Source organism: Carassius gibelio, chromosome A19, assembly GCF_023724105.1.
Source record: "Carassius gibelio isolate Cgi1373 ecotype wild population from Czech Republic chromosome A19, carGib1.2-hapl.c, whole genome shotgun sequence".
NCBI lineage: Eukaryota > Metazoa > Chordata > Actinopteri > Cypriniformes > Cyprinidae > Carassius > Carassius gibelio.
The window spans coordinates 2,494,098-2,517,500 of NC_068389.1; the positions used below are offsets into that span (position 1 = coordinate 2,494,098).

The 23,403-nt window shown below is 39.0% G+C and overlaps 26 pseudogenes; all 26 read left to right on the forward strand.

Moving 5' to 3' along the window:
- Positions 1-188: 188 nt before the first annotated feature.
- Positions 189-307, forward strand: LOC127936611 (uncharacterized; annotated as a pseudogene).
- A 647-nt stretch (positions 308-954) lies between these two features.
- Positions 955-1,073, forward strand: LOC127937272 (uncharacterized; annotated as a pseudogene).
- Positions 1,074-1,575: 502 nt separating this feature from the next.
- LOC127936768 (uncharacterized) lies at positions 1,576-1,694 on the forward strand (annotated as a pseudogene).
- A 778-nt stretch (positions 1,695-2,472) lies between these two features.
- On the forward strand, positions 2,473-2,591 carry LOC127937489 (uncharacterized; annotated as a pseudogene).
- A 1,344-nt stretch (positions 2,592-3,935) lies between these two features.
- Positions 3,936-4,054, forward strand: LOC127936769 (uncharacterized; annotated as a pseudogene).
- A 919-nt stretch (positions 4,055-4,973) lies between these two features.
- On the forward strand, positions 4,974-5,092 carry LOC127937098 (uncharacterized; annotated as a pseudogene).
- Positions 5,093-5,876: 784 nt separating this feature from the next.
- Positions 5,877-5,995, forward strand: LOC127936612 (uncharacterized; annotated as a pseudogene).
- A 785-nt stretch (positions 5,996-6,780) lies between these two features.
- On the forward strand, positions 6,781-6,899 carry LOC127937337 (uncharacterized; annotated as a pseudogene).
- A 923-nt stretch (positions 6,900-7,822) lies between these two features.
- On the forward strand, positions 7,823-7,941 carry LOC127936268 (uncharacterized; annotated as a pseudogene).
- A 1,627-nt stretch (positions 7,942-9,568) lies between these two features.
- Positions 9,569-9,687, forward strand: LOC127937602 (uncharacterized; annotated as a pseudogene).
- A 782-nt stretch (positions 9,688-10,469) lies between these two features.
- On the forward strand, positions 10,470-10,588 carry LOC127936613 (uncharacterized; annotated as a pseudogene).
- Positions 10,589-11,090: 502 nt separating this feature from the next.
- LOC127936770 (uncharacterized) lies at positions 11,091-11,209 on the forward strand (annotated as a pseudogene).
- Positions 11,210-11,987: 778 nt separating this feature from the next.
- On the forward strand, positions 11,988-12,106 carry LOC127937490 (uncharacterized; annotated as a pseudogene).
- Positions 12,107-12,892: 786 nt separating this feature from the next.
- Positions 12,893-13,011, forward strand: LOC127936615 (uncharacterized; annotated as a pseudogene).
- A 647-nt stretch (positions 13,012-13,658) lies between these two features.
- Positions 13,659-13,777, forward strand: LOC127937273 (uncharacterized; annotated as a pseudogene).
- Positions 13,778-14,279: 502 nt separating this feature from the next.
- LOC127936772 (uncharacterized) lies at positions 14,280-14,398 on the forward strand (annotated as a pseudogene).
- Positions 14,399-15,176: 778 nt separating this feature from the next.
- Positions 15,177-15,295, forward strand: LOC127937492 (uncharacterized; annotated as a pseudogene).
- Positions 15,296-16,080: 785 nt separating this feature from the next.
- LOC127936616 (uncharacterized) lies at positions 16,081-16,199 on the forward strand (annotated as a pseudogene).
- A 930-nt stretch (positions 16,200-17,129) lies between these two features.
- On the forward strand, positions 17,130-17,248 carry LOC127936617 (uncharacterized; annotated as a pseudogene).
- Positions 17,249-18,038: 790 nt separating this feature from the next.
- Positions 18,039-18,157, forward strand: LOC127937274 (uncharacterized; annotated as a pseudogene).
- A 502-nt stretch (positions 18,158-18,659) lies between these two features.
- LOC127936773 (uncharacterized) lies at positions 18,660-18,778 on the forward strand (annotated as a pseudogene).
- Positions 18,779-19,699: 921 nt separating this feature from the next.
- On the forward strand, positions 19,700-19,818 carry LOC127936269 (uncharacterized; annotated as a pseudogene).
- Positions 19,819-20,605: 787 nt separating this feature from the next.
- LOC127936619 (uncharacterized) lies at positions 20,606-20,724 on the forward strand (annotated as a pseudogene).
- A 917-nt stretch (positions 20,725-21,641) lies between these two features.
- On the forward strand, positions 21,642-21,760 carry LOC127937099 (uncharacterized; annotated as a pseudogene).
- A 784-nt stretch (positions 21,761-22,544) lies between these two features.
- Positions 22,545-22,662, forward strand: LOC127937415 (uncharacterized; annotated as a pseudogene).
- A 646-nt stretch (positions 22,663-23,308) lies between these two features.
- Positions 23,309-23,403, forward strand: part of LOC127937398 (uncharacterized) — a 119-nt pseudogene continuing 24 nt past the window's right edge.

The following is a 23,403-nucleotide window of genomic DNA, read 5'->3' on the forward strand; positions in this document are numbered from 1 at the left end:
TTGGCAAAAAATAGAGTCAATGCCCGATCTCTGAATATAAGCAGGTTTGGGCCAGGTTAGTACTTGGATGAGAGACCGCCTAGGAATACCAGGTGCTTTAAGCTTTTGGGGTTTCTTTCCTTCTTTTATAATGTACTGGCGAGTAGATTGGCTGATCTTTAAATAGCCTTCTCTTTGCAGCAGTCTACGCTTATGGCCATACCAGCCTGGCTATGCCCGATCTTGTCTGATCTCGTAAGCTAAGCAGGTTTGGGCCTGGTTAGTGCCTGGATGGGAGACCGCCTGGGAATACCAGGTACTCTAAGCTTTTTTGAAATTTTTCTCTTAGTATATAATAATTTTGCCAAAAAATAGAGTCAATGCCCGATCTCTGAATATAAGCAGGTTTGCGCCAGGTTAGTACATGGATGGGAGACTGCCTGGGAATACCAGGTGCTTTAAATTTTTGGATATTTTTCACGAATTATATAATAATCTGGCAAAAAAAAAAAAAAAAAGAGTCAATGCCCGATCTCTGAATGTTAGCAGGTTTAGATCTGGTTAGTACTTGGATGAGAGACCGCCAAGCAATACCAGGTGATTTAAGCTTTTGGAATTTTTTCACTTAGTATATAATAAATTTGGCAAAAAATAGAGTCAGTGCCCGATCTCTGAATATAAGCAGGTTTGGGCCAGGTTAGTACATGGATGGGAGACTGCCTGGGAATACCAGGTGCTTTACATTTTTGGATATTTTTCACAAATTATATAATAATCTTGCAAAAAAAAAAAAAAAAATAGAGTCAATGCCCGATCTCTGAATCTTAGCAGGTTTAGGTCTGGTTAGTACTTGGATGAGAGACCGCCTAGGAATACCAGGTGCTTTAAGCTTTTGGGGTTTCTTTCCTACTTTTATAATGTACTGGCGAGTAGATTGGCTGATCTTTAAATAGCCTTCTCTTTGCAGCAGTCTTCGCTTATGGCCATACCAGCCTGGCTATGCCCGATCTTGTCTGATCTCGTAAGCTAAGCAGGTTTGGGCCTGGTTAGTGCCTGGATGGGAGACCGCCTGGGAATACCAGGTACTCTAAGGTTTTTTGAAATTTTTCACTTAGTATATAATAATTTTGCCAAAAAATAGAGTCAATGCCCGATCTCTGAATATAAGCAGGTTTGCGCCAGGTTAGTACATGGATGGGAGACTGCCTGGGAATACCAGGTGCTTTAAATGTTTGGATATTTTTCACGAATTATATAATAATCTTGCAAAAAAAAAAAAAAAAAAGAGTCAATGCCCGATCTCTGAATCTTAGCAGGTTTAGGTCTGGTTAGTACTTGGATGAGAGACCGCCAAGGAATACCAGGTGCTTTAAGCTTTTGGAATTTTTTCACTTAGTATATAATAAATTTGCCAAAAAATAGAGTCAATGCCCGATCTCTGAATATAAGCAGGTTTGGGCCAGGTTAGTACTTGGATGAGAGACCGCCTAGGAATAATAGGTGCTTTAAGCTTTTGGGGTTTCTTTCCTACTTTTATAATGTACTGGCGAGTAGATTGGCTGATCTTTAAATAGCCTTCTCTTTGCAGCAGTCTTCGCTTATGGCCATACCAGCCTGGCTATGCCTGATCTTGTCTGATCTCGTAAGCTAAGCAGGTTTGGGCCTGGTTAGTGCCTGGATGGGAGACCGCCTGGGAATGCCAGGTACTGTAAGCTTTTTTGAAATTTTTCACTTAGTATATAATAATTTTGCCAAAAAATTAGAGTCAATGCCCGATCTCTGAATATAAGCAGGTTTGCGCCAGGTTAGTACATGGATGGGAGACTGCCTGGGAATACCAGGTGCTTTAAATGTTTGGATATTTTTCACGAATTATATAATAATCTTGCAAAAAAAAAAAAGAGTCAATGCCCGATCACTGAATTTTAGCAGGTTTAGGTCTAGTTAGTACTTGGATGAGAGACCGCCAAGGAATACCAGGTGCTTTAAGCTTTTGGAATTTTTTCACTTAGTATATAATAAATTTGGCAAAAAAGAGAGTCAATGCCCGATCTCTGAATATAAGCAGGTTTGCGCCAGGTTAGTACATGGATGGGAGACTGCCTGGGAATACCAGGTGCTTTAAATTTTTGGATATTTTTCACGAATTATATAATAATCTTGCAAAAAAAAAAAAAAGAAGAAGTCAATGCCCGATCTCTGAATCTTAGCAGGTTAAGGTCTGGTTAGTACTTGAATGATAGACCGCCAAGGAATACCAGGTGCTTTAAGCTTTTGGAATTTTTTCACTTAGTATATAATAAATTTGGCAAAAAATAGAGTCGATGCCCGATCTCTGAATATAAGCAGGTTTGGGCCAGGTTAGTACTTGGATGAGAGACCGCGTAGGAATACCAGGTGCTTTAAGCTTTTGGGGTTTCTTTCCTACTTTTATAATGTACTGGCGAGTAGATTGGCTGATCTTTAAATAGCCTTCTCTTTGCAGCAGTCTTCGCTTATGGCCATACCAGCCTGGCTATGCCTGATCTTGTCTGATCTCGTAAGCTAAGCAGGTTTGGGCCTGGTTAGTGCCTGGATGCGTGACCGCCTGGGAATGCCAGGTACTGTAAGCTTTTTTGAAATTTTTCACTTAGTATATAATAATTTTGCCAAAAAATAGAGTCAATGCCCGATCTCTGAATATAAGCAGGTTTGCGCCAGGTTAGTACATGGATGGGAGACTGCCTGGGAATACCAGGTGCTTTAAATTTTTGGATATTTTTCACGAATTATATAATAATCTTGCAAAAAAAAAAAAAAAAGAGTCAATGCCCGATCTCTGAATTTTAGCAGGTTTAGGTCTAGTTAGTACTTGGATGAGAGACCGCCAAGGAATACCAGGTGCTTTAAGCTTTTGGAATTTTTTCACTTAGTATATAATAAATTTGGCAAAAAATAGAGTCAATGCCCGATCTCTGAATATAAGCAGGTTTGCGCCAGTTTAGTACATGGATGGGAGACTGCCTGGGAATACCAGGTGCTTTAAATTTTTGGATATTTTTCACGAATTATATAATAATCTTGCAAAAAAAAAAAAAAAAAAAAAGAGTCAATGCCCGATCTCTGAATCTTAGCAGGTTTAGGTCTGGTTAGTACTTGGATGAGAGACCGCCAAGGAATACCAGGTGCTTTAAGCTTTTGGAATTTTTTCACTTAGTATATAATAAATTTGGCAAAAAATAGAGTCAATGCCCGATCTCTGAATATAAGCAGGTTTGCGCCAGGTTAGTACATGGATGGGAGACTGCCTGGGAATACCAGGTGCTTTAAATTTTTGGATATTTTTCACGAATTATATAATAATCTGGCAAAAAAAAAAAAAAGAGTCAATGCCCGATCTCTGAATCTTAGCAGGTTTAGGTCTGGTTAGTACTTGGTTGACAGACCGCCTAGGAATACCAGGTGCTTAAAGCTTTTGGAATTTTTTCACTTAGTATATAATAAATTTGGCAAAAAATAGAGTCAATGCCCGATCTCTGAATATAAGCAGGTTTGGGCCAGGTTAGTACATGGATGGGAGACTGCCTGGGAATACCAGGTGCTTTAAATTTTTGGATATTTTTCACGAATTATATAATAATCTTGCAAAAAAAAAAAAAAAAGAAGAAGTCAATGCCCGATCTCTGAATCTTAGCAGGTTAAGGTCTGGTTAGTACTTGAATGATAGACCGCCAAGGAATACCAGGTGCTTTAAGCTTTTGGAATTTTTTCACTTAGTATATAATAAATTTGGCAAAAAATAGAGTCAATGCCCGATCTCTGAATATAAGCAGGTTTGGGCCAGGTTAGTACTTGGATGAGAGACCGCCTAGGAATACCAGGTGCTTTAAGCTTTTGGGGTTTCTTTCCTACTTTTATAATGTACTGGCGAGTAGATTGGCTGATCTTTAAATAGCCTTCTCTTTGCAGCAGTCTTCGCTTATGGCCATACCAGCCTGGCTATGCCTGATCTTGTCTGATCTCGTAAGCTAAGCAGGTTTGGGCCTGGTTAGTGCCTGGATGGGAGACCGCCTGGGAATGCCAGGTACTGTAAGCTTTTTTGAAATTTTTCACTTAGTATATAATAATTTTGCCAAAAAATTAGAGTCAATGCCCGATCTCTGAATATAAGCAGGTTTGCGCCAGGTTAGTACATGGATGGGAGACTGCCTGGGAATACCAGGTGCTTTAAATGTTTGGATATTTTTCACGAATTATATAATAATCTTGCAAAAAAAAAAAAGAGTCAATGCCCGATCACTGAATTTTAGCAGGTTTAGGTCTAGTTAGTACTTGGATGAGAGACCGCCAAGGAATACCAGGTGCTTTAAGCTTTTGGAATTTTTTCACTTAGTATATAATAAATTTGGCAAAAAATAGAGTCAATGCCCGATCTCTGAATATAAGCAGGTTTGCGCCAGGTTAGAACATGGATGGGAGACTGCCTGGGAATACCAGGTGCTTTAAATTTTTGGATATTTTTCACGAATTATATAATAATCTGGCAAAAAAAAAAAAAAAGAGTCAATGCCCGATCTCTGAATCTTAGCAGGTTTAGATCTGGTTAGTACTTGGATGAGAGACCGCCAAGGAATACCAGGTGCTTTAAGCTTTTGGAATTTTTTCACTTAGTATATAATAAATTTGGCAAAAAATAGAGTCAGTGCCCGATCTCTGAATATAAGCAGGTTTGGGCCAGGTTAGTACATGGATGGGAGACTGCCTGGGAATACCAGGTGCTTTAAATTTTTGGATATTTTTCACAAATTATATAATAATCTTGCAAAAAAAAAAAAAAATAGAGTCAATGCCCGATCTCTGAATCTTAGCAGGTTTAGGTCTGGTTAGTACTTGGATGAGAGACCGCCTAGGAATACCAGGTGCTTTAAGCTTTTGGGGTTTCTTTCCTACTTTTATAATGTACTGGCGAGTAGATTGGCTGATCTTTAAATAGCCTTCTCTTTGCAGCAGTCTTCGCTTATGGCCATACCAGCCTGGCTATGCCCGATCTTGTCTGATCTCGTAAGCTAAGCAGGTTTGAGCCTGGTTAGTGCCTGGATGGGAGACCGCCTGGGAATGCCAGGTACTGTAAGCTTTTTTGAAATTTTTCACTTAGTATATAATAATTTTGCCAAAAAATAGAGTCAATGCCCGATCTCTGAATATAAGCAGGTTTGCGCCAGGTTAGTACATGGATGGGAGACTGCCTGGGAATACCAGGTGCTTTAAATGTTTGGATATTTTTCACGAATTATATAATAATCTTGCAAAAAAAAAAAAAAAAGAGTCAATGCCCGATCTCTGAATCTTAGCAGGTTTAGGTCTGGTTAGTACTTGGATGAGAGACCGCCAAGGAATACCAGGTGCTTTAAGCTTTTGGAATTTTTTCACTTAGTATATAATAAATTTGGCAAAAAATAGAGTCAATGCCCGATCTCTGAATATAAGCAGGTTTGCGCCAGGTTAGTACATGGATGGGAGACTGCCTGGGAATACCAGGTGCTTTAAATTTTTGGATATTTTTCACGAATTATATAATAATCTTGCAAAAAAAAAAAAAAAAAGAAGAAGTCAATGCCCGATCTCTGAATCTTAGCAGGATAAGGTCTGGTTAGTAATTGAATGATAGACCGCCAAGGAATACCAGGTGCTTTAAGCTTTTGGAATTTTTTCACTTAGTATATAATAAATTTGCCAAAAAATAGAGTCAATGCCCGATCTCTGAATATAAGCAGGTTTGGGCCAGGTTAGTACTTGGATGAGAGACCGCCTAGGAATACCAGGTGCTTTAAGCTTTTGGGGTTTCTTTCCTACTTTTATAATGTACTGGCGAGTAGATTGGCTGATCTTTAAATAGCCTTCTCTTTGCAGCAGTCTTCGCTTATGGCCATACCAGCCTGGCTATGCCCGATCTTGTCTGATCTCGTAAGCTAAGCAGGTTTGGGCCTGGTTAGTGCCTGGATGGGAGACCGCCTGGGAATACCAGGTACTCTAAGCTTTTTTGAAATTTTTCACTTAGTATATAATAATTTTGCCAAAAAATAGAGTCAATGCCCGATCTCTGAATATAAGCAGGTTTGCGCCAGGTTAGTACATGGATGGGAGACTGCCTGGGAATACCAGGTGCTTTAAATGTTTGGATATTTTTCACGAATTATATAATAATCTTGCAAAAAAAAAAAAAAAAGAGTCAATGCCCGATCTCTGAATTTTAGCAGGTTTAGGTCTAGTTAGTACTTGGATGAGAGACCGCCAAGGAATACCAGGTGCTTTAAGCTTTTGGAATTTTTTCACTTAGTATATAATAAATTTGGCAAAAAATAGAGTCAATGCCCGATCTCTGAATATAAGCAGGTTTGCGCCAGGTTAGTACATGGATGGGAGACTGCCTGGGAATACCAGGTGCTTTAAATTTTTGGATATTTTTCACGAATTATATAATAATCTTGCAAAAAAAAAAAAAAAAAAGAAGAAGTCAATGCCCGATCTCTGAATCTTAGCAGGTTAAGGTCTGGTTAGTACTTGAATGATAGACCGCCAAGGAATACCAGGTGCTTTAAGCTTTTGGAATTTTTTCACTTAGTATATAATAAATTTGGCAAAAAATAGAGTCAATGCCCGATCTCTGAATATAAGCAGGTTTGGGCCAGGTTAGTACTTGGATGAGAGACCGCCTAGGAATACCAGGTGCTTTAAGCTTTTGGGGTTTCTTTCCTACTTTTATAATGTACTGGCGAGTAGATTGGCTGATCTTTAAATAGCCTTCTCTTTGCAGCAGTCTTCGCTTATGGCCATACCAGCCTGGCTATGCCTGATCTTGTCTGATCTCGTAAGCTAAGCAGGTTTGGGCCTGGTTAGTGCCTGGATGGGAGACCGCCTGGGAATGCCAGGTACAGTAAGCTTTTTTGAAATTTTTCACTTAGTATATAATAATTTTGCCAAAAAATTAGAGTCAATGCCCGATCTCTGAATATAAGCAGGTTTGCGCCAGGTTAGTACATGGATGGGAGACTGCCTGGGAATACCAGGTGCTTTAAATGTTTGGATATTTTTCACGAATTATATAATAATCTTGCAAAAAAAAAAAAAAGAGTCAATGCCCGATCACTGAATTTTAGCAGGTTTAGGTCTAGTTAGTACTTGGATGAGAGACCGCCAAGGAATACCAGGTGCTTTAAGCTTTTGGAATTTTTTCACTTAGTATATAATAAATTTGGCAAAAAATAGAGTCAATGCCCGATCTCTGAATATAAGCAGGTTTGCGCCAGGTTAGTACATGGATGGGAGACTGCCTGGGAATACCAGGTGCTTTAAATTTTTGGATATTTTTCACAAATTATATAATAATCTGGCAAAAAAAAAAAAAAAAAGAGTCAATGCCCGATCTCTGAATCTTAGCAGGTTTAGATCTGGTTAGTACTTGGATGAGAGACCGCCAAGGAATACCAGGTGCTTTAAGCTTTTGGAATTTTTTCACTTAGTATATAATAAATTTGGCAAAAAATAGAGTCAGTGCCCGATCTCTGAATATAAGCAGGTTTGGGCCAGGTTAGTACATGGATGGGAGACTGCCTGGGAATACCAGGTGCTTTAAATTTTTGGATATTTTTCACAAATTATATAATAATCTTGCAAAAAAAAAAAAAAATAGAGTCAATGCCCGATCTCTGAATCTTAGCAGGTTTAGGTCTGGTTAGTACTTGGATGAGAGACCGCCTAGGAATACCAGGTGCTTTAAGCTTTTGGGGTTTCTTTCCTACTTTTATAATGTACTGGCGAGTAGATTGGCTGATCTTTAAATAGCCTTCTCTTTGCAGCAGTCTTCGCTTATGGCCATACCAGCCTGGCTATGCCCGATCTTGTCTGATCTCGTAAGCTAAGCAGGTTTGGGCCTGGTTAGTGCCTGGATGGGAGACCGCCTGGGAATGCCAGGTACTGTAAGCTTTTTTGAAATTTTTCACTTAGTATATAATAATTTTGCCAAAAAATAGAGTCAATGCCCGATCTCTGAATATAAGCAGGTTTGCGCCAGGTTAGTACATGGTTGGGAGACTGCCTGGGAATACCAGGTGCTTTAAATGTTTGGATATTTTTCACGAATTATATAATAATCTTGCAAAAAAAAAAAAAGAGTCAATGCCCGATCTCTGAATTTTAGCAGGTTTAGGTCTAGTTAGTACTTGGATGAGAGACCGCCAAGGAATACCAGGTGCTTTAAGCTTTTGGAATTTTTTCACTTAGTATATAATAAATTTGGCAAAAAATAGAGTCAATGCCCGATCTCTGAATATAAGCAGGTTTGCGCCAGTTTAGTACATGGATGGGAGACTGCCTGGGAATACCAGGTGCTTTAAATTTTTGGATATTTTTCACGAATTATATAATAATCTTGCAAAAAAAAAAAAAAAAAAAAAGAGTCAATGCCCGATCTCTGAATCTTAGCAGGTTTAGGTCTGGTTAGTACTTGGATGAGAGACCGCCAAGGAATACCAGGTGCTTTAAGCTTTTGGAATTTTTTCACTTAGTATATAATAAATTTGGCAAAAAAATAGAGTCAATGCCCGATCTCTGAATATAAGCAGGTTTGAGCCAGGTTAGTACATGGATGGGAGACTGCCTGGGAATACCAGGTGCTTTAAATTTTTGGATATTTTTCACGAATTATATAATAATCTTGCAAAAAAAAAAAAAAAAGAAGAAGTCAATGCCCGATCTCTGAATCTTAGCAGGATAAGGTCTGGTTAGTAATTGAATGATAGACCGCCAAGGAATACCAGGTGCTTTAAGCTTTTGGAATTTTTTCACTTAGTATATAATAAATTTGGCAAAAAATAGAGTCAATGCCCGATCTCTGAATATAAGCAGGTTTGGGCCAGGTTAGTACATGGATGGGAGACTGCCTGGGAATACCAGGTGCTTTAAATGTTTGGATATTTTTCACGAATTATATAATAATCTTGCAAAAAAAAAAAAAAAAGAGTCAATGCCCGATCTCTGAATTTTAGCAGGTTTAGGTCTAGTTAGTACTTGGATGAGAGACCGCCAAGGAATACCAGGTGCTTTAAGCTTTTGGAATTTTTTCACTTAGTATATAATAAATTTGGCAAAAAATAGAGTCAATGCCCGATCTCTGAATATAAGCAGGTTTGCGCCAGGTTAGTACATGGATGGGAGACTGCCTGGGAATACCAGGTGCTTTAAATTTTTGGATATTTTTCACAAATTATATAATAATCTTGCAAAAAAAAAAAAAAAAGAAGAAGTCAATGCCCGATCTCTGAATCTTAGCAGGATAAGGTCTGGTTAGTAATTGAATGATAGACCGCCAAGGAATACCAGGTGCTTTAAGCTTTTGGAATTTTTTCACTTAGTATATAATAAATTTGCCAAAAAATAGAGTCAATGCCCGATCTCTGAATATAAGCAGGTTTGGGCCAGGTTAGTACTTGGATGAGAGACCGCCTAGGAATACCAGGTGCTTTAAGCTTTTGGGGTTTCTTTCCTACTTTTATAATGTACTGGCGAGTAGATTGGCTGATCTTTAAATAGCCTTCTCTTTGCAGCAGTCTTCGCTTATGGCCATACCAGCCTGGCTATGCCCGATCTTGTCTGATCTCGTAAGCTAAGCAGGTTTGAGCCTGGTTAGTGCCTGGATCGGAGACCGCCTGGGAATGCCAGGTACTGTAAGCTTTTTTGAAATTTTTCACTTAGTATATAATAATTTTGCCAAAAAATAGAGTCAATGCCCGATCTCTGAATATAAGCAGGTTTGCGCCAGGTTAGTACATGGATGGGAGACTGCCTGGGAATACCAGGTGCTTTAAATGTTTTGAAATTTTTCACGAATTATATAATAATCTTGCAAAAAAAAAAAAAAAGAGTCAATGCCCGATCTCTGAATCTTAGCAGGTTTAGGTCTGGTTAGTACTTGGATGAGAGACCGCCAAGGAATACCAGGTGCTTTAAGCTTTTGGAATTTTTTCACTTAGTATATAATAAATTTGGCAAAAAATAGAGTCAATGCCCGATCTCTGAATATAAGCAGGTTTGGGCCAGGTTAGTACATGGATGGGAGACTGCCTGGGAATACCAGGTGCTTTAAATTTTTGGATATTTTTCACGAATTATATAATAATCTTGCAAAAAAAAAAAAAAAAGAAGAAGTCAATGCCCGATCTCTGAATCTTAGCAGGTTAAGGTCTGGTTAGTAATTGAATGATAGACCGCCAAGGAATACCAGGTGCTTTAAGCTTTTGGAATTTTTTCACTTAGTATATAATAAATTTGGCAAAAAATAGAGTCAATGCCCGATCTCTGAATATAAGCAGGTTTGGGCCAGGTTAGTACTTGGATGAGAGACCGCCTAGGAATACCAGGTGCTTTAAGCTTTTGGGGTTTCTTTCCTTCTTTTATAATGTACTGGCGAGTAGATTGGCTGATCTTTAAATAGCCTTCTCTTTGCAGCAGTCTACGCTTATGGCCATACCAGCCTGGCTATGCCCGATCTTGTCTGATCTCGTAAGCTAAGCAGGTTTGGGCCTGGTTAGTGCCTGGATGGGAGACCGCCTGGGAATACCAGGTACTCTAAGCTTTTTTGAAATTTTTCTCTTAGTATATAATAATTTTGCCAAAAAATAGAGTCAATGCCCGATCTCTGAATATAAGCAGGTTTGCGCCAGGTTAGTACATGGATGGGAGACTGCCTGGGAATACCAGGTGCTTTAAATTTTTGGATATTTTTCACGAATTATATAATAATCTGGCAAAAAAAAAAAAAAAAAAGAGTCAATGCCCGATCTCTGAATGTTAGCAGGTTTAGATCTGGTTAGTACTTGGATGAGAGACCGCCAAGCAATACCAGGTGATTTAAGCTTTTGGAATTTTTTCACTTAGTATATAATAAATTTGGCAAAAAATAGAGTCAATGCCCGATCTCTGAATATAAGCAGGTTTGGGCCAGGTTAGTACTTGGATGAGAGACCGCCTAGGAATAATAGGTGCTTTAAGCTTTTGGGGTTTCTTTCCTACTTTTATAATGTACTGGCGAGTAGATTGGCTGATCTTTAAATAGCCTTCTCTTTGCAGCAGTCTTCGCTTATGGCCATACCAGCCTGGCTATGCCTGATCTTGTCTGATCTCGTAAGCTAAGCAGGTTTGGGCCTGGTTAGTGCCTGGATGGGAGACCGCCTGGGAATGCCAGGTACTGTAAGCTTTTTTGAAATTTTTCACTTAGTATATAATAATTTTGCCAAAAAATTAGAGTCAATGCCCGATCTCTGAATATAAGCAGGTTTGCGCCAGGTTAGTACATGGATGGGAGACTGCCTGGGAATACCAGGTGCTTTAAATGTTTGGATATTTTTCACGAATTATATAATAATCTTGCAAAAAAAAAAAAGAGTCAATGCCCGATCACTGAATTTTAGCAGGTTTAGGTCTAGTTAGTACTTGGATGAGAGACCGCCAAGGAATACCAGGTGCTTTAAGCTTTTGGAATTTTTTCACTTAGTATATAATAAATTTGGCAAAAAAGAGAGTCAATGCCCGATCTCTGAATATAAGCAGGTTTGCGCCAGGTTAGTACATGGATGGGAGACTGCCTGGGAATACCAGGTGCTTTAAATTTTTGGATATTTTTCACGAATTATATAATAATCTTGCAAAAAAAAAAAAAAGAAGAAGTCAATGCCCGATCTCTGAATCTTAGCAGGTTAAGGTCTGGTTAGTACTTGAATGATAGACCGCCAAGGAATACCAGGTGCTTTAAGCTTTTGGAATTTTTTCACTTAGTATATAATAAATTTGGCAAAAAATAGAGTCGATGCCCGATCTCTGAATATAAGCAGGTTTGGGCCAGGTTAGTACTTGGATGAGAGACCGCGTAGGAATACCAGGTGCTTTAAGCTTTTGGGGTTTCTTTCCTACTTTTATAATGTACTGGCGAGTAGATTGGCTGATCTTTAAATAGCCTTCTCTTTGCAGCAGTCTTCGCTTATGGCCATACCAGCCTGGCTATGCCTGATCTTGTCTGATCTCGTAAGCTAAGCAGGTTTGGGCCTGGTTAGTGCCTGGATGCGTGACCGCCTGGGAATGCCAGGTACTGTAAGCTTTTTTGAAATTTTTCACTTAGTATATAATAATTTTGCCAAAAAATAGAGTCAATGCCCGATCTCTGAATATAAGCAGGTTTGCGCCAGGTTAGTACATGGATGGGAGACTGCCTGGGAATACCAGGTGCTTTAAATTTTTGGATATTTTTCACGAATTATATAATAATCTTGCAAAAAAAAAAAAAAAAGAGTCAATGCCCGATCTCTGAATCTTAGCAGGTTTAGGTCTGGTTAGTACTTGGATGAGAGACCGCCAAGGAATACCAGGTGCTTTAAGCTTTTGGAATTTTTTCACTTAGTATATAATAAATTTGGCAAAAAATAGAGTCAATGCCCGATCTCTGAATATAAGCAGGTTTGGGCCAGGTTAGTACATGGATGGGAGACTGCCTGGGAATACCAGGTGCTTTAAATTTTTGGATATTTTTCACGAATTATATAATAATCTTGCAAAAAAAAAAAAAAAAAAAGAAGAAGTCAATGCCCGATCTCTGAATCTTAGCAGGTTAAGGTCTGGTTAGTAATTGAATGATAGACCGCCAAGGAATACCAGGTGCTTTAAGCTTTTGGAATTTTTTCACTTAGTATATAATAAATTTGGCAAAAAATAGAGTCAATGCCCGATCTCTGAATATAAGCAGGTTTGGGCCAGGTTAGTACTTGGATGAGAGACCGCCTAGGAATACCAGGTGCTTTAAGCTTTTGGGGTTTCTTTCCTTCTTTTATAATGTACTGGCGAGTAGATTGGCTGATCTTTAAATAGCCTTCTCTTTGCAGCAGTCTACGCTTATGGCCATACCAGCCTGGCTATGCCCGATCTTGTCTGATCTCGTAAGCTAAGCAGGTTTGGGCCTGGTTAGTGCCTGGATGGGAGACCGCCTGGGAATACCAGGTACTCTAAGCTTTTTTGAAATTTTTCACTTAGTATATAATAATTTTGCCAAAAAATAGAGTCAATGCCCGATCTCTGAATATAAGCAGGTTTGCGCCAGGTTAGTACATGGATGGGAGACTGCCTGGGAATACCAGGTGCTTTAAATTTTTGGATATTTTTCACGAATTATATAATAATCTGGCAAAAAAAAAAAAAAAAAGAGTCAATGCCCGATCTCTGAATGTTAGCAGGTTTAGATCTGGTTAGTACTTGGATGAGAGACCGCCAAGCAATACCAGGTGATTTAAGCTTTTGGAATTTTTTCACTTAGTATATAATAAATTTGGCAAAAAATAGAGTCAGTGCCCGATCTCTGAATATAAGCAGGTTTGGGCCAGGTTAGTACATGGATGGGAGACTGCCTGGGAATACCAGGTGCTTTACATTTTTGGATATTTTTCACAAATTATATAATAATCTTGCAAAAAAAAAAAAAAAAATAGAGTCAATGCCCGATCTCTGAATCTTAGCAGGTTTAGGTCTGGTTAGTACTTGGATGAGAGACCGCCTAGGAATACCAGGTGCTTTAAGCTTTTGGGGTTTCTTTCCTACTTTTATAATGTACTGGCGAGTAGATTGGCTGATCTTTAAATAGCCTTCTCTTTGCAGCAGTCTTCGCTTATGGCCATACCAGCCTGGCTATGCCCGATCTTGTCTGATCTCGTAAGCTAAGCAGGTTTGGGCCTGGTTAGTGCCTGGATGGGAGACCGCCTGGGAATACCAGGTACTCTAAGGTTTTTTGAAATTTTTCACTTAGTATATAATAATTTTGCCAAAAAATAGAGTCAATGCCCGATCTCTGAATATAAGCAGGTTTGCGCCAGGTTAGTACATGGATGGGAGACTGCCTGGGAATACCAGGTGCTTTAAATGTTTGGATATTTTTCACGAATTATATAATAATCTTGCAAAAAAAAAAAAAAAAAAGAGTCAATGCCCGATCTCTGAATCTTAGCAGGTTTAGGTCTGGTTAGTACTTGGATGAGAGACCGCCAAGGAATACCAGGTGCTTTAAGCTTTTGGAATTTTTTCACTTAGTATATAATAAATTTGCCAAAAAATAGAGTCAATGCCCGATCTCTGAATATAAGCAGGTTTGGGCCAGGTTAGTACTTGGATGAGAGACCGCCTAGGAATAATAGGTGCTTTAAGCTTTTGGGGTTTCTTTCCTACTTTTATAATGTACTGGCGAGTAGATTGGCTGATCTTTAAATAGCCTTCTCTTTGCAGCAGTCTTCGCTTATGGCCATACCAGCCTGGCTATGCCTGATCTTGTCTGATCTCGTAAGCTAAGCAGGTTTGGGCCTGGTTAGTGCCTGGATGGGAGACCGCCTGGGAATGCCAGGTACTGTAAGCTTTTTTGAAATTTTTCACTTAGTATATAATAATTTTGCCAAAAAATTAGAGTCAATGCCCGATCTCTGAATATAAGCAGGTTTGCGCCAGGTTAGTACATGGATGGGAGACTGCCTGGGAATACCAGGTGCTTTAAATGTTTGGATATTTTTCACGAATTATATAATAATCTTGCAAAAAAAAAAAAGAGTCAATGCCCGATCACTGAATTTTAGCAGGTTTAGGTCTAGTTAGTACTTGGATGAGAGACCGCCAAGGAATACCAGGTGCTTTAAGCTTTTGGAATTTTTTCACTTAGTATATAATAAATTTGGCAAAAAAGAGAGTCAATGCCCGATCTCTGAATATAAGCAGGTTTGCGCCAGGTTAGTACATGGATGGGAGACTGCCTGGGAATACCAGGTGCTTTAAATTTTTGGATATTTTTCACGAATTATATAATAATCTTGCAAAAAAAAAAAAAAGAAGAAGTCAATGCCCGATCTCTGAATCTTAGCAGGTTAAGGTCTGGTTAGTACTTGAATGATAGACCGCCAAGGAATACCAGGTGCTTTAAGCTTTTGGAATTTTTTCACTTAGTATATAATAAATTTGGCAAAAAATAGAGTCGATGCCCGATCTCTGAATATAAGCAGGTTTGGGCCAGGTTAGTACTTGGATGAGAGACCGCGTAGGAATACCAGGTGCTTTAAGCTTTTGGGGTTTCTTTCCTACTTTTATAATGTACTGGCGAGTAGATTGGCTGATCTTTAAATAGCCTTCTCTTTGCAGCAGTCTTCGCTTATGGCCATACCAGCCTGGCTATGCCTGATCTTGTCTGATCTCGTAAGCTAAGCAGGTTTGGGCCTGGTTAGTGCCTGGATGCGTGACCGCCTGGGAATGCCAGGTACTGTAAGCTTTTTTGAAATTTTTCACTTAGTATATAATAATTTTGCCAAAAAATAGAGTCAATGCCCGATCTCTGAATATAAGCAGGTTTGCGCCAGGTTAGTACATGGATGGGAGACTGCCTGGGAATACCAGGTGCTTTAAATTTTTGGATATTTTTCACGAATTATATAATAATCTTGCAAAAAAAAAAAAAAAAGAGTCAATGCCCGATCTCTGAATCTTAGCAGGTTTAGGTCTGGTTAGTACTTGGATGAGAGACCGCCAAGGAATACCAGGTGCTTTAAGCTTTTGGAATTTTTTCACTTAGTATATAATAAATTTGGCAAAAAATAGAGTCAATGCCCGATCTCTGAATATAAGCAGGTTTGGGCCAGGTTAGTACATGGATGGGAGACTGCCTGGGAATACCAGGTGCTTTAAATTTTTGGATATTTTTCACGAATTATATAATAATCTTGCAAAAAAAAAAAAAAAAAAGAAGAAGTCAATGCCCGATCTCTGAATCTTAGCAGGTTAAGGTCTGGTTAGTAATTGAATGATAGACCGCCAAGGAATACCAGGTGCTTTAAGCTTTTGGAATTTTTTCACTTAGTATATAATAAATTTGGCAAAAAATAGAGTCAATGCCCGATCTCTGAATATAAGCAGGTTTGGGCCAGGTTAGTACTTGGATGAGAGACCGCCTAGGAATACCAGGTGCTTTAAGCTTTTGGGGTTTCTTTCCTTCTTTTATAATGTACTGGCGAGTAGATTGGCTGATCTTTAAATAGCCTTCTCTTTGCAGCAGTCTACGCTTATGGCCATACCAGCCTGGCTATGCCCGATCTTGTCTGATCTCGTAAGCTAAGCAGGTTTGGGCCTGGTTAGTGCCTGGATGGGAGACCGCCTGGGAATACCAGGTACTCTAAGCTTTTTTGAAATTTTTCACTTAGTATATAATAATTTTGCCAAAAAATAGAGTCAATGCCCGATCTCTGAATATAAGCAGGTTTGCGCCAGGTTAGTACATGGATGGGAGACTGCCTGGGAATACCAGGTGCTTTAAATTTTTGGATATTTTTCACGAATTATATAATAATCTGGCAAAAAAAAAAAAAAAAAAGAGAGTCAATGCCCGATCTCTGAATCTTAGCAGGTTTAGGTCTGGTTAGTACTTGGATGAGAGACCGCCTAGGAATACCAGGTGCTTTAAATTTTTGGATATTTTTCACGAATTATATAATAATCTGGCAAAAAAAAAAAAAAGAGTCAATGCCCGATCTCTGAATCTTAGCAGGTTTAGATCTGGTTAGTACTTGGATGAGAGACCGCCAAGCAATACCAGGTGATTTAAGCTTTTGGAATTTTTTCACTTAGTATATAATAAATTTGGCAAAAAATAGAGTCAGTGCCCGATCTCTGAATATAAGCAGGTTTGGGCCAGGTTAGTACATGGATGGGAGACTGCCTGGGAATACCAGGTGCTTTACATTTTTGGATATTTTTCACAAATTATATAATAATCTTGCAAAAAAAAAAAAAAAAAAGAAGAAGTCAATGCCCGATCTCTGAATCTTAGCAGGTTAAGGTCTGGTTAGTAATTGAATGATAGACCGCCAAGGAATACCAGGTGCTTTAAGCTTTTGGAATTTTTTCACTTAGTATATAATAAATTTGGCAAAAAATAGAGTCAATGCCCGATCTCTGAATATAAGCAGGTTTGGGCCAGGTTAGTACTTGGATGAGAGACCGCCTAGGAATACCAGGTGCTTTAAGCTTTTGGGGTTTCTTTCCTTCTTTTATAATGTACTGGCGAGTAGATTGGCTGATCTTTAAATAGCCTTCTCTTTGCAGCAGTCTACGCTTATGGCCATACCAGCCTGGCTATGCCCGATCTTGTCTGATCTCGTAAGCTAAGCAGGTTTGGGCCTGGTTAGTGCCTGGATGGGAGACCGCCTGGGAATACCAGGTACTCTAAGCTTTTTTGAAATTTTTCACTTAGTATATAATAATTTTGCCAAAAAATAGAGTCAATGCCCGATCTCTGAATATAAGCAGGTTTGCGCCAGGTTAGTACATGGATGGGAGACTGCCTGGGAATACCAGGTGCTTTAAATTTTTGGATATTTTTCACGAATTATATAATAATCTGGCAAAAAAAAAAAAAAAAAAAGAGAGTCAATGCCCGATCTCTGAATCTTAGCAGGTTTAGGTCTGGTTAGTACTTGGATGAGAGACCGCCTAGGAATACCAGGTGCTTTAAATTTTTGGATATTTTTCACGAATTATATAATAATCTGGCAAAAAAAAAAAAAAGAGTCAATGCCCGATCTCTGAATCTTAGCAGGTTTAGATCTGGTTAGTACTTGGATGAGAGACCGCCAAGCAATACCAGGTGATTTAAGCTTTTGGAATTTTTTCACTTAGTATATAATAAATTTGGCAAAAAATAGAGTCAGTGCCCGATCTCTGAATATAAGCAGGTTTGGGCCAGGTTAGTACATGGATGGGAGACTGCCTGGGAATACCAGGTGCTTTACATTTTTGGATATTTTTCACAAATTATATAATAATCTTGCAAAAAAAAAAAAAAATAGAGTCAATGCCCGATCTCTGAATCTTAGCAGGTTTAGGTCTGGTTAGTACTTGGATGAGAGACCGCCTAGGAATACCAGGTGCTTTAAGCTTTTGGGGTTTCTTTCCTACTTTTATAATGTACTGGCGAGTAGATTGGCTGATCTTTAAATAGCCTTCTCTTTGCAGCAGTCTTCGCTTATGGCCATACCAGCCTGGCTATGCCCGATCTTGTCTGATCTCGTAAGCTAAGCAGGTTTGGGCCTGGTTAGTGCCTGGATGGGAGACCGCCTGGGAATACCAGGTACTCTAAGGTTTTTTGAAATTTTTCACTTAGTATATAATAATTTTGCCAAAAAATAGAGTCAATGCCCGATCTCTGAATATAAGCAGGTTTGCGCCAGGTTAGTACATGGATGGGAGACTGCCTGGGAATACCAGGTGCTTTAAATGTTTGGATATTTTTCACGAATTATATAATAATCTTGCAAAAAAAAAAAAAAAAAAGAGTCAATGCCCGATCTCTGAATCTTAGCAGGTTTAGGTCTGGTTAGTACTTGGATGAGAGACCGCCAAGGAATACCAGGTGCTTTAAGCTTTTGGAATTTTTTCACTTAGTATATAATAAATTTGCCAAAAAATAGAGTCAATGCCCGATCTCTGAATATAAGCAGGTTTGGGCCAGGTTAGTACTTGGATGAGAGACCGCCTAGGAATACCAGGTGCTTTAAGCTTTTGGGGTTTCTTTCCTACTTTTATAATGTACTGGCGAGTAGATTGGCTGATCTTTAAATAGCCTTCTCTTTGCAGCAGTCTTCGCTTATGGCCATACCAGCCTGGCTATGCCTGATCTTGTCTGATCTCGTAAGCTAAGCAGGTTTGGGCCTGGTTAGTGCCTGGATGGGAGACCGCCTGGGAATGCCAGGTACTGTAAGCTTTTTTGAAATTTTTCACTTAGTATATAATAATTTTGCCAAAAAATTAGAGTCAATGCTTGATCTCTGAATATAAGCAGGTTTGCGCCAGGTTAGTACATGGATGGGAGACTGCCTGGGAATACCAGGTGCTTTAAATGTTTGGATATTTTTCACGAATTATATAATAATCTTGCAAAAAAAAAAACGAGTCAATGCCCGATCACTGAATTTTAGCAGGTTTAGGTCTAGTTAGTACTTGGATGAGAGACCGCCAAGGAATACCAGGTGCTTTAAGCTTTTGGAATTTTTTCACTTAGTATATAATAAATTTGGCAAAAAAGAGAGTCAATGCCCGATCTCTGAATATAAGCAGGTTTGCGCCAGGTTAGTACATGGATGGGAGACTGCCTGGGAATACCAGGTGCTTTAAATTTTTGGATATTTTTCACGAATTATATAATAATCTGGCAAAAAAAAAAAAAAAAGAGTCAATGCCCGATCTCTGAATCTTAGCAGGTTTAGATCTGGTTAGTACTTGGATGAGAGACCGCCAAGGAATACCAGGTGCTTTAAGCTTTTGGAATTTTTTCACTTAGTATATAATAAATTTGGCAAAAAATAGAGTCAGTGCCCGATCTCTGAATATAAGCAGGTTTGGGCCAGGTTAGTACATGGATGAGAGACTGCCTGGGAATACCAGGTGCTTTAAATTTTTGGATATTTTTCACAAATTATATAATAATCTTGCAAAAAAAAAAAAAAAATAGAGTCAATGCCCGATCTCTGAATCTTAGCAGGTTTTGGTCTGGTTAGTACTTGGATGAGAGACCGCCTAGGAATACCAGGTGCTTTAAGCTTTTGGGGTTTCTTTCCTACTTTTATAATGTACTGGCGAGTAGATTGGCTGATCTTTAAATAGCCTTCTCTTTGCAGCAGTCTTCGCTTATGGCCATACCAGCCTGGCTATGCCCGATCTTGTCTGATCTCGTAAGCTAAGCAGGTTTGGGCCTGGTTAGTGCCTGGATGGGAGACCGCCTGGGAATGCCAGGTACTGTAAGCTTTTTTGAAATTTTTCACTTAGTATATAATAATTTTGCCAAAAAATAGAGTCAATGCCCGATCTCTGAATATAAGCAGGTTTGCGCCAGGTTAGTACATGGATGGGAGACTGCCTGGGAATACCAGGTGCTTTAAATGTTTGGATATTTTTCACGAATTATATAATAATCTTGCAAAAAAAAAAAAAAAAAGAGTCAATGCCCGATCTCTGAATCTTAGCAGGTTTAGGTCTGGTTAGTACTTGGATGAGAGACCGCCAAGGAATACCAGGTGCTTTAAGCTTTTGGAATTTTTTCACTTAGTATATAATAAATTTGGCAAAAAATAGAGTCAATGCCCGATCTCTGAATATAAGCAGGTTTGGGCCAGGTTAGTACATGGATGGGAGACTGCCTGGGAATACCAGGTGCTTTAAATTTTTGGATATTTTTCACGAATTATATAATAATCTTGCAAAAAAAAAAAAAAAAAAAGAAGAAGTCAATGCCCGATCTCTGAATCTTAGCAGGTTAAGGTCTGGTTAGTAATTGAATGATAGACCGCCAAGGAATACCAGGTGCTTTAAGCTTTTGGAATTTTTTCACTTAGTATATAATAAATTTGGCAAAAAATAGAGTCAATGCCCGATCTCTGAATATAAGCAGGTTTGGGCCAGGTTAGTACTTGGATGAGAGACCGCCTAGGAATACCAGGTGCTTTAAGCTTTTGGGGTTCCTTTCCTACTTTTATAATGTACTGGCGAGCAGATTGGCTGATCTTTAAATAGCCTTCTCTTTGCAGCAGTCTTCGCTTATGGCCATACCAGCCTGGCTATGCCCGATCTTGTCTGATCTCGTAAGCTAAGCAGGTTTGGGCCTGGTTAGTGCCTGGATGGGAGACCGCCTGGGAATACCAGGTACTCTAAGCTTTTTTGAAATTTTTCACTTAGTATATAATAATTTTGCCAAAAAATAGAGTCAATGCCCGATCTCTGAATATAAGCAGGTTTGCGCCAGGTTAGTACATGGATGGGAGACTGCCTGGGAATACCAGGTGCTTTAAATGTTTGGATATTTTTCACGAATTATATAATAATCTTGCAAAAAAAAAAAAAGAGTCAATGCCCGATCTCTGAATTTTAGCAGGTTTAGGTCTAGTTAGTACTTGGATGAGAGACCGCCAAGGAATACCAGGTGCTTTAAGCTTTTGGAATTTTTTCACTTAGTATATAATAAATTTGGCAAAAAATAGAGTCAATGCCCGATCTCTGAATATAAGCAGGTTTGCGCCAGGTTAGTACATGGATGGGAGACTGCCTGGGAATACCAGGTGCTTTAAATTTTTGGATATTTTTCACGAATTATATAATAATCTGGCAAAAAAAAAAAAAAGAGTCAATGCCCGATCTCTGAATCTTAGCAGGTTTAGATCTGGTTAGTACTTGGATGAGAGACCGCCAAGGAATACCAGGTGCTTTAAGCTTTTGGAATTTTTTCACTTAGTATATAATAAATTTGGCAAAAAATAGAGTCAGTGCCCGATCTCTGAATATAAGCAGGTTTGGGCCAGGTTAGTACATGGATGGGAGACTGCCTGGGAATACCAGGTGCTTTAAATTTTTGGATATTTTTCACAAATTATATAATAATCTTGCAAAAAAAAAAAAAATAGAGTCAATGCCCGATCTCTGAATCTTAGCAGGTTTAGGTCTGGTTAGTACTTGGATGAGAGACCGCCTAGGAATACCAGGTGCTTTAAGCTTTTGGGGTTTCTTTCCTACTTTTATAATGTACTGGCGAGTAGATTGGCTGATCTTTAAATAGCCTTCTCTTTGCAGCAGTCTTCGCTTATGGCCATACCAGCCTGGCTATGCCCGATCTTGTCTGATCTCGTAAGCTAAGCAGGTTTGAGCCTGGTTAGTGCCTGGATGGGAGACCGCCTGGGAATGCCAGGTACTGTAAGCTTTTTTGAAATTTTTCACTTAGTATATAATAATTTTGCCAAAAAATAGAGTCAATGCCCGATCTCTGAATATAAGCAGGTTTGCGCCAGGTTAGTACATGGATGGGAGACTGCCTGGGAATACCAGGTGCTTTAAATGTTTGGATATTTTTCACGAATTATATAATAATCTTGCAAAAAAAAAAAAAAAGAGTCAATGCCCGATCTCTGAATCTTAGCAGGTTTAGGTCTGGTTAGTACTTGGATGAGAGACCGCCAAGGAATACCAGGTGCTTTAAGCTTTTGGAATTTTTTCACTTAGTATATAATAAATTTGGCAAAAAATAGAGTCAATGCCCGATCTCTGAATATAAGCAGGTTTGGGCCAGGTTAGTACATGGATGGGAGACTGCCTGGGAATACCAGGTGCTTAAAATTTTTGGATATTTTTCAAGAATTATATAATAATCTTGCAAAAAAAAAAAAAAAAAAGAAGAAGTCAATGCCCGATCTCTGAATCTTAGCAGGTTAAGGTCTGGTTAGTAATTGAATGATAGACCGCCAAGGAATACCAGGTGCTTTAAGCTTTTGGAATTTTTTCACTTAGTATATAATAAATTTGGCAAAAAATAGAGTCAATGCCCGATCTCTGAATATAAGCAGGTTTGGGCCAGGTTAGTACTTGGATGAGAGACCGCCTAGGAATACCAGGTGCTTTAAGCTTTTGGGGTTTCTTTCCTTCTTTTATAATGTACTGGCGAGTAGATTGGCTGATCTTTAAATAGCCTTCTCTTTGCAGCAGTCTACGCTTATGGCCATACCAGCCTGGCTATGCCGATCTTGTCTGATCTCGTAAGCTAAGCAGGTTTGGGCCTGGTTAGTGCCTGGATGGGAGACCGCCTGGGAATACCAGGTACTCTAAGCTTTTTTGAAATTTTTCACTTAGTATATAATAATTTTGCCAAAAAATAGAGTCAATGCCCGATCTCTGAATATAAGCAGGTTTGCGCCAGGTTAGTACATGGATGGGAGACTGCCTGGGAATACCAGGTGCTTTAAATGTTTGGATATTTTTCACGAATTATATAATAATCTTGCAAAAAAAAAAAAAAAAGAGTCAATGCCCGATCTCTGAATTTTAGCAGGTTTAGGTCTAGTTAGTACTTGGATGAGAGACCGCCAAGGAATACCAGGTGCTTTAAGCTTTTGGAATTTTTTCACTTAGTATATAATAAATTTGGCAAAAAATAGAGTCAATGCCCGATCTCTGAATATAAGCAGGTTTGCGCCAGGTTAGTACATGGATGGGAGACTGCCTGGGAATACCAGGTGCTTTAAATTTTTGGATATTTTTCACGAATTATATAATAATCTGGCAAAAAAAAAAAAAAAAAAAGAGTCAATGCCCGATCTCTGAATCTTAGCAGGTTTGGGCCAGGTTAGTACTTGGATGAGAGACCGCCTAGGAATACCAGGTGCTTTAAGCTTTTGGGGTTTCTTTCCTACTTTTATAATGTACTGGCGAGTAGATTGGCTGATCTTTAAATAGCCTTCTCTTTGCAGCAGTCTTCGCTTATGGCCATACCAGCCTGGCTATGCCCGATCTTGTCTGATCTCGTAAGCTAAGCAGGTTTGAGCCTGGTTAGTGCCTGGATGGGAGACCGCC